Below are 9,904 nucleotides of genomic sequence, written 5' to 3'. Positions count from 1 at the left end.
ACTTTTGTAGCATAAGCTCAGCCTGAGTTACTCCAGCAATAATTTGAAGGGTTGCTCTTGATACTGTAAGAAGCAGCTTGGGGACTCATCAAAAAGATGTTGTAAAAAAGTCCTGACCCTCATTAGGAGCAAAAAACAAGGCATGAACCCTTATTCTGCAGTGAACAAAAGGGTCAGCTTTAATAATTTATGCTCAAGGAGGAAAAACTCCTGTTATTTTCTGTTTCTTAAGCCTGGCTGATGCAAAGTTCTTCCTGACCTTTCTACATTCAGCTTTTTATTTTCTCACTCTCTACTTCCTTCCTGAGGACCACACCAATTTTCTCACTCATACACTAACATTTCTTGGTTAGTGGTTAGATTTAGAAACCTCCAAGTTATTCTAGCTGAAGAACTTTTCTAAATATTTCCCGTCACTACTATTTGCATTTAGAAGTTCTTTTTTGCATTTCTGTAAGGAATCCTCAAAACCTGGACAGTTCAGAAGTTTTTTTCACTCCCAGGGAAAAGGCACTAGATTAAGATAATCTAAAAACTGAAATGCAACTGTTTACGTTTATTTCTGTCGCATAGTGTTTAGCCCCAGTTCTTGGAACATCTACAACAGCTTCCTATGAGGTGCTAAATTCAGAGCTGACTCAACAGAATTCATACAGCTGGTATTAACTCTGCCTTCACTGAACTAAAGGAAGGCACTGAACTGTGCCTTCCTAAACAGAAGCATCTAACCCCCTCATAAAACTAAAGAACATGTCGAAAGCTGCCTTGTGACATGCAGCAGAAAGATTTCTAATGGTGGTCTTCAACCATGGGAAGTTCACTTGGTAATACAAGGGTCAAAGGTGGGATGGGAATAGTATAATGTAACAGTCTGTGCTTTAAAACTTGCTGGAGGTCAGGTTTGCCTCCTCTGATTTTAAATGTCTATAATAAAGGGTATCTATGTGTGAGTTTATTATCTAGATCCTCTTTATTTTCAACTTGGAAAAACCAATACTTACAGGGCATGTTCTATCTGACCTATTTAAAACATCTTTTCTAAGATACAGCCCTGCCCTAGTTGAGTCTACTTGTCTTCATTGATGGTAGAAGGAGTCTAGACAGCCAGCTCAGGTGTTTGTCTCCCATGTGAGTCTCCAAAGGTGTTATGACTCCCACCATTGGTGTCTAATTATCAGCTAAAGAAAGTCTTCTTGGTTAGACAAAGGCAGATATTACATATCCAATGCCCAAGACTCTACTATGTAGAGTTTCTGTCTGACTTCTGTGGCAACAATGCCATTATGTTATGCAAAAATGTGCATTTGTTCATTTAGTCTTAGACCCCTGTACAGTCACAGACCCCTTTAAAACTGAAGGCCAGGCTAAAGAAGGTATAATGTGTACAAAAATCAGTCCGACTCTGAGACTTCCCAGAGAGGTTGGTTAGATGACAAGTAAGAGCTAATGATAATGCAGAAGGACTTTCTCAGACTATAAATTATAGGGTTAGGGCATTGGTTGCAGCTTGCTGGGCTGCGACTCTAGAAAGTGAGGAGGAAGGGCACAATCCTTACCAGACCCTAGACTCTAGTGCTGGAAGAGAACCTGAGGGGTCATCAAGTCCATGTCTAGGCACAATCAACTCCACCTCTATCACTGCTGAAGACTCTTATCTTGTCCCCTTTTCCATCATCATTCCTCAGACAGTCTCAGGTTATTCAGTCTTTCCATTTAGGAAATGTTTTCTAGACCCCCTTGTCATTCTCGTTGCTTTCCTCTGAACTGTCTTCTGCTGGTCCATGTTATTCTCAAAGTGTAGTGCCCACAACTGGGCACAGCATCCTGTGCATGGCTTTATTGTCACAGCATAAAACAAGGGATTGCTTTGCATGTGTTATACATTTCAGAGTGAGATTTTACATTTTTTATGTGTGACATCATGTATTGGTTTTATGTGGCAAGGTTTTGGTAGCGGGGGGGGTTACAGGGGTGGCTCCTGTAAGAAGCTGCTGGAAGCTTCCCCTGTGTTCGAGAGAGAGCGAGCCTATACCAGCTGGCTCTAAGATGGACCCGCCGCCGGCCAAGGCCGAGCCAATCAGTGATAGTGGTAACGCCTCTGTGATAACATTTTTAAGAAGGAAAAAAAAAGTTGGGACGCGGAAAACAGCCACCGGAGAGAGGAGTGAGAACATGTAAGAGAAACAAGCCTGCGGACACCAAGGTCAGTGCAGAAGGAGGGGGAGGAGATGCTCCAGGCGCCGGAGCGAAGATTCCCCTGCAGCCCGTGGTGAAGACCCTGGTGAGGCAGGCTGTCCCCCTGCAGTCCAGGGAGGTCCATGGTGGGGCAGATATCCACCTGCAGCCCGTGGAGGACCCCACGCCGGAGCAGGTGGGTTCCTGAAGGAGGCTGTGACCCCGTGGGAACCCTGCGCTGGAGCAGGTTCCTGGCAGGACCTGCGGATCTGTGGAGAGAGGAGCCCACGGAGCAGGTTTTCTGGCAGGACTTGTGACCCCGTGGGGGACCCACGCTGGAGCAGTCTGTGCCTGAAGGACTGCACACCGTGGAAAGGACCCATGCTGGAGCAGTTCGTGAAGAACTGCAGCCCGTGGGAATGGCCCACGTTGGAGAAAGTTCGTGGAGGACTGTCTCCCGTGGGTGGGACCCCACGTTGGAGCAGGGGAAGAGTGTGACGAGCCCTCGCCCTGAGGAGGTGAAGCGGCAGAAAATAACATGTGATGACCGTAAACCCCATCCCTGTCCCCCTTGTGCCGCTGGGGGGGCTTGGTGGAGAAATCCGGGAGTGAAGTTGTGCCCGGGAAGAAGGGAGGGGTGGAGGGAAGGTGTTCTGAGATTTCGTTTTATTTCTCATTTACCTTACTCTGGCTGATTTGTAATAAAAAGTGAGCTAATTTTCCCTAAGCTGAGTCTGTTTTGCCCGTGATGGTAATTAGTGAATGATCTCTCCTGTCCTTATCTCGACCCGCAAGCTTTTTGTTATATTTTTCTCTCCCCTGTCCAGCTGAGGATGGGGGAGTGATAGAACGGCTTTGGTGGGCGCCTGGCGTCCAGCCAGGGTCAACCCATCACACATCATTGTCAATTGGTCTTCTGCATGTAAGCCCTGGTTCGTTTTCAGAAGAACAGCTATCTAATCAGTGATGCCACTACTCCATTTCATAGGCTGTTTTATTCTGCCTATATGTAATACTTGCACTTATTCTTTAAATTGCACCCTAATTTTTTTGTCCAGTGTATTGAGGTCACTTTGAATTTCTTTCCTGCCCTCTAATATATTCACGGTCTCTCCTGGCTTAGTATCTTCTGCAAATGCAGTAAAGATTGTCTATATTTGTCATCCAAATAACTGTTGAAAATACTGAATAGCTTAAGACCCACATTATAAGCTGGGGAACGCCCTTCAATACATCCTTCTCTTCTGACAGTTAATCGGTGCCACTCAATATACTCTTCCATTTGACACAATTTTGAACCATTTTAAGGGCACTTTCTTTTCAGGGATTTTCCAATCAATTTTGTACTCACCTTATAATTCAACTAGGTTATATTTCCTGAACTTGACAGATAGTGTAAAAATTCTTACTAAAGTCAAGCAAAGAGACAGATTGTCTTGGGTAAGGAGCTCACTACAGAGGCTGTCTTAAGACTTGTGCACTTTACAGGATTAAGTATACTTGATTAACTATAACTTGATGGTAATAAAAAGGAGAAGGGAAGGAACAAATATGATCACGTAATCATTTATCAGTTTATTTTAAGGTCCTGCAATTTTTCTGCTCAGGCTAGAGGAATGATGATTGCAAATAAGAATATCTATAGAAGAAAGTTATCTCTACTATGCAGCTGTATTTGCATGGGGAAGTATTAAAGAACCCAATCTAGGCATCGCTGTGTCAATGAAGTTGTGGCAGTACTCACTGTGTGGAAACTAAATATATCAAGAGTTTTCCACATAAGCTGGAAGCTCAGCCAGACACTAAGTCTGAGAAGAATAAGTTTAAAAATTAAGCCTCCTCCAGATCTGCTCATTAGACACTGTTTTATTGTAATAATAATGTTCTTGGTGTTTGATTCCCACAGGGAAATACTAGGGGATGTTTTGGCTGTTGCTGCATACTAACCTGATGATTTTGGAGAACATCACCAACAGCCAAAAAAGCCAACACAATGTTGGGTGTCGTCACTGAGAATGGGACAGAGAAGATTATTTTGCTGCCATATAAAACCTTGGTGGGCCTACACATGGGGTAGCTGGTGCTATTGTGGTCTCTGCATCTCAAAAAAGACGTAGTGGAATTGGAGAAAGTCCAGAGAAGGACAACTAAAATAATCATGGGGATGGAGCAGTTGCCTTACAAGGAGAGACAGCAAAGGTCTAGGATGGTTCAACATGGAGAGGCGGAGGATGTGGGTAGGTTAACTGTGTCATGGAGGTGAGGGATATGGTGAATGCAGACCATTAGCCACCAAATCCCACAGTAACAGCACTAGGAGACATTTAGTAGAACATCAGTTTAAAACAGATAAAAGGAGTCCCTTGATTGCACAATGGGTTCTTAGCTTGCTGCCAGAGGAGGTTGTAGAGCCCAATAGTATTGGGAGGTTGTCACAGTTTAACCCCAGCCAGTAACTAAGCACCACACAGCTGCTTGCTCACTCCCCCCCAGTGGGATGGGGGAGAGAATTGGAAGGGTAAAAATGAGAAAACTCATGGGTCGAGATAAAAACAGTTTAATAATTGAAAATAATAATAATTTGTAGCTAAAATGAAAATAACAAAGAGAAATAAAACCCAGGAAAGACGAGTGATGCAAATGAAAACAATTGCTCACCACCAACCAACCGACACCCAGCCAGTCCCCAGCAGCAGCCCCCCCTGCCAGCCTTCCCCCCAGCTCTATATGCTGAGCATGACGTCCCATGGTCTGGAATATCCCTTGGGTCAGCTGGGGTCAGCTGTCCCGGCTGTGTTTCCTCCCAAATTTTTCTGCCCCCCCCCCGCCTCCTTGCTGACAGGGTGAGAAGCAGAAAAGCCCTTGGCTCTGGGTAAGCCCTGCTCAGCAGTAGTGAAAACATCCTTGGGTTATCAACACTGTTTCCAGCACAAATCCAAAACACAGCCCCATACCAGCTACTATGAAGAAAATTATCTCTATCCCAGCCAAGACCAGCACAAAAGTTCAAACAGGCATGACACCACTGATGGACAGCAGGTCCGTAAACAGATCCAAAAGGTATGGACAAGAGATGCAGCTTTTAATGCAAAAGCCATGGACACCTGGAGAAATGAGGGGGTTGGAAGTAGCCTGGTTCAAGTGTCCTCCTGGACTAGCATCTCCTGCTGCCATTGCTGGAGGCAAAAGGCTTGGCTAGAGGCTCTATTGGCCTGATCCATCAAGGCTGTTCTCATGTTTCTTGTACTAATTTGTATAAACCTTGAGGTTTAGGAACTTGCACTCACTGGCCTGTGAGGGTGGCTGGGTTTTGTGTTTTTTTCTTTCACACAGCAAGATCTTTAGGGACCCTGCATTGCACTGGAGTCTTCATACTAGTCTGTTCTTGCATACACAGCTCAGAGCTGTTTGTCCAACAGAGAGTTTTATTCGAAGCAGTTTGTGTTTCAGAAAACCAGGGAATTTCCTATCTCTCTGTGGATGTGAACTAAAGGCCCATATACTTAATTTGATAGCAGTGAGCCACAGTATAACAAATACTCATGGAGAAATCTATGGTGAGAAGTATAATAAACACAGAGGAAGGAGAGCTGTAGGTTCTTGCTCTCCACTTTGGACTGGAGGATGAAGTCCTCCTACTACCTGCTGAGGGGCAGGATCGCACCAGGTACCTTTCAATGCACACATCCCCTCCAACTTTTGAGATGGAGCATCATCAGTTGATAAAGGACATAAAGTGATTTGTTTAATGGATTTAGCCCAACATTGAATACTGGACCCTCAAGGTCCCTTTCAGTTTTATGGTCCTCACGTATTTATTACAGAACTCTGCATCAGTGAAAGGAATAGTTAATAAGAGTATAATGAACCACATCCAGGATGTTTGACAGGCACGACTGTTCTCAGTCACTAAATAACCAATTTAAATTCTCTTTTCAAATTCAATATGGATTTTCAGGGTGGATTTGTCTCATCCAGCTGTAGCTGCCTAAAAGACCTGTGTTTGGTTTAAATCAGTTAGGCTGGTTTAACAGTTGTCTGCAGATAGGAGGGAGGAAGAGGAGTTCGGATGGGTGATTTAGCCAGTAGATGTAGATGTCCAGAAGAGGAGGTGAATCACTCTCTAGATACACTCATTGACTCTCTTCATTGACTCAAGGGGGAACTCTGACAACTATGTTGACCACACAGCTGTCTCTTGACTCGAACCTAAATCCTTGTTGACCTTGCAAATATGCTCCATTTAAGATGCAGAATTTCTGTGCCTCATGTCAGCTCTGTCTCACTTTTATGGGTAATAAAAAGCACTTAAAAACAGTTTGGCCATTGTAAATAATTAGGTTGGGTGGGAAATTTCTGATGATGATTTCTAGCATGTGGTATAACTGGGGCTTTTCCATACCTCTGCTTTGCAGCAGAGCTGGATGCTGCTGTGGAGGATGGGAAGGACCGTTGTGCATGGCATCTTTAATGACTTTTCTTGAAAATACTAAGCATAGTCCTCTAAGTAATCTGTAAAGAAAGCCAAGGGTGGCCTATTTAAGTGCAAAACCTAGCTATTTGAGCTTCAGCTGTTCAGTAGCACTGTATCCCATGCCTAAGGTAAAATTCCCAATAAATTTCCTCCCCAGTAAAAAAAAAAATAATGTGAGTTTACAACCACCATTACCATAATTTCAAGGACATATAAGCAATATACTGATTAACAGAGTTTAGTCAGCTATTAGAGCCACCCCCACACCCTCCTGGCAAGGTCTATATGAAGTGTTATTCCCTTGAATAGAGGGCTCATGTAAGAGTGATTCACGGCAGAAAAGTTGAATTAAAGGAAGACAATACAAAGCTTGCTTATTTTAGTGAGTTATGTGGATATTTACTGCTGCTTTGAACTGGGAAGGGTTGCAGTAAGATCACAGCGTTGTCCTTTCTTTAAGCTGGCTTGTTTCTGCTTGCAACATCATTGGATTTATAAAACAAGCAATGCCCAACTGAAAATTTAATACCACTCAGTTTTATTTGAGGTGGTGACGTAAAGAGGCCAAGTCTCCTAAGTCTCAGGCGATCTTGATACAGACATCTATGAATTTCTGTTTTCTCCCCAGCTTCTAAATGATTCTGCCTTTTTCCATCAGGTAAAACTGCACCAGGTGATTCACTGTAAAATCAGCTTACTGCCTCCGCTACTCAGACCTCCAGACCAAACAAATGTGTGCGCTAAGAGTTTTAAAAGCACTTGCAGGATTTCAAAAGGCCCTTGTTAAACCTAGACCTAAAGAAAGCTGGAGCTGTGTCTGTGTTTTACTCCCTGGCAACTCCATTTCATCATCTTTCTTGGTCTTGTGGCATTGTATAAAAATAATCTTCATAATCTTGTCTGTGGTAACCTGGGCCATGTGACAGGCTCTTTTCCTGCCAGCTCTGTGGTGAAAAAGAGGACTTCTCTGAGCAGCAAAACTCTGGTGATCAATGGAAGAAAGTCAACAGCACCTTCTTTTCCCCCTACACCTTCCTAGATGCTCAAGATGCTCCTATTTCCCTCCATCACTTCCCAATTTTCCACTGTTTTCACAGTGCCTCCCCTCCTTTATTGCCACACACCTCTGTGGCTAACATCTAATGTTAACCATCTAAATTATAATGCTAATTATGTATTTTTCTCTTCAACCCCTGTTTTTTCCATGCTTAGATAACTTTCCCCTTTGCTGGGTCCCTCTGGTCTCACCCTCCCCTTCTCTGCCTCGCTCTGGGTTGGGTCAGTTGCTTGCAGAAACAGCACTGTTTTTTCCTGGAATCGTTCAGCAAGCTGACCTATTTCACAAAGCTGACCTAACTAATTGCTCTCGCAAGCGGTAACCGTTTTTTTCTGACCTTTAAAAGGTCTAAATGCTGAGTTACGGGTCTTTCTCATGCAAACTGTGCTTGTAGCAATTAGCCACCTGGGGTCACCGTTCTTTCCAGTACAACAACTGACTGTACATTGCATGTTCTTGCTAGGATAAAAACTCACCATTTTTAATAAAATTTTAGTAGCTATTATCCACCTACACTGAGATTTGCTGCTTGAAAGCAAATGGCTGTGTGAAAGAGGGAGCGCATCTCAGCTCACCTGCTGAAAAAAGACCTTTTTTCAGCAAAAGGAAAAATTCAGCTTGTTGAGAATCTGCATCTGCAGTCCAAACTGCTGCCCTCTGTTTAGAGTTTGCAATCCTTAATTGACTAGCAGGATTCTGAATAGCTGAGAGAGGCAGATTGAGCTGAAGGACTGCAGAAAAAGTCCCCCATCTCTGTCTCCATTGTGCAAACAGCTATGAAATTAAATAGTTTGACCAGGCAAGAAATAGAAGGAGATGTTGGGGAGTGAATACCTGCACCTCCAAAGAACACACCCCATGTTTAGTAGGGAAGGGACAAATTGTGATAAAAAGTCTGGGATTTCTTTCCAGACAATGTAACAAATACATTTTACCAACCCAGATGGCTGCAGTTCTGCATATGCAGTTGCATATCTCCAGGTATCTTGGAAAAAGGTGAAGAATTGGAGTCTAAGACTTTCAGACAGACGTTTCAAGAGAAAATCTCTCCAAGTCCTTTGGTGGGCTTTGGTACGAGAGTTTCCTGTTATGCTATTAAATATGGAAGATGATTTGGTACTAAAGCAAAGGCAGTAAATACCTGTGGAGTATGGAGCAGCCCCGGGGTGAGCAAAGCACTTTACCCACAGCAGTTGCTCCAGAAGTCTTACTCGTTCTCTGTGCCCTGTTGTATTTGAGTTCGGGCAGCAATCTCCTGGCCAAAGCCTTGCTGCCAACAGACCCTCCAAGAGGACTTGTCATCTGCATCCATGAAGCTGCACAAAAGCTTTCATGAAAAGGGCAAAGGGAGATTTATCAGGCGAGAGGGAGAGCAGCGTCTGTAGCATCTCTTCTGTCTGCTGCTCTCATAAGCACTGCCTGAAGTCTTGCTTGCACCTTTCCACATGCTGAGGGAAAAGATGCACATTTGTGCAACCTCCCATAAATATGGCATCACTGAGCCCCCAAAAGGTCTGGTTTGGGTCTCACTCGAAAGAAGGTCCCTTGTGTCGGCTGCGTTTCACAGGACCATCACCCTTACGGGTGTGAGGACAGGAGTGTCTCTGATAGTGAGGAACAGAGATACTAACAGCATCCTCTGTGTCTGTGGCTATGACTGATGGATGCAGCCATAGCAGCATTTAAAAATGTATCACATACATAGAATCATAGAATGGTTTGGGTTGGAAGGGACCTTAAAGGTGATCTAGTTCCAACGCCCCTGCCATTGGCAGGGACACCTTCCACTAGACCAGGTTGCTCAAGGACCCATCCAACCTGGTCTTGAACACTGCCAGGGATGGGGCAGCCACAACCTCTCTGGGCACAACTTGCTCCAGTGTCTCACTACTCTTAGAGTGAAGAAATAGATCACCTCTATTTCTTAGCATGCCTGTTAGGAAGATTTCATTCATTAAGGATTTATAAAGGGCAAGTAAAAGTCCAGCATGTAATAATCATGATAGAATACCACAAATAGTTTACACTTGTTTTTCCATAGTCTACGTGAGATAATTCTCTAGGTACTAACAGACAATAATTTCTGTGGAAACAGCTGAAGAAAAACTACATAAAGTGTGATACTTCCTTGATCATTTCCAGTTTTCTGCTGACATTTGGAAGAACAAATTTCACTGAAACATGGCAAACCCAGACAA

This window comes from Haliaeetus albicilla, chromosome 14 (genome assembly GCF_947461875.1).
Source record: "Haliaeetus albicilla chromosome 14, bHalAlb1.1, whole genome shotgun sequence".
Lineage (NCBI taxonomy): Eukaryota > Metazoa > Chordata > Aves > Accipitriformes > Accipitridae > Haliaeetus > Haliaeetus albicilla.
The sequence above is the reverse complement of the archived record's forward strand: the minus strand, read 5'-3'. Positions refer to the sequence as shown.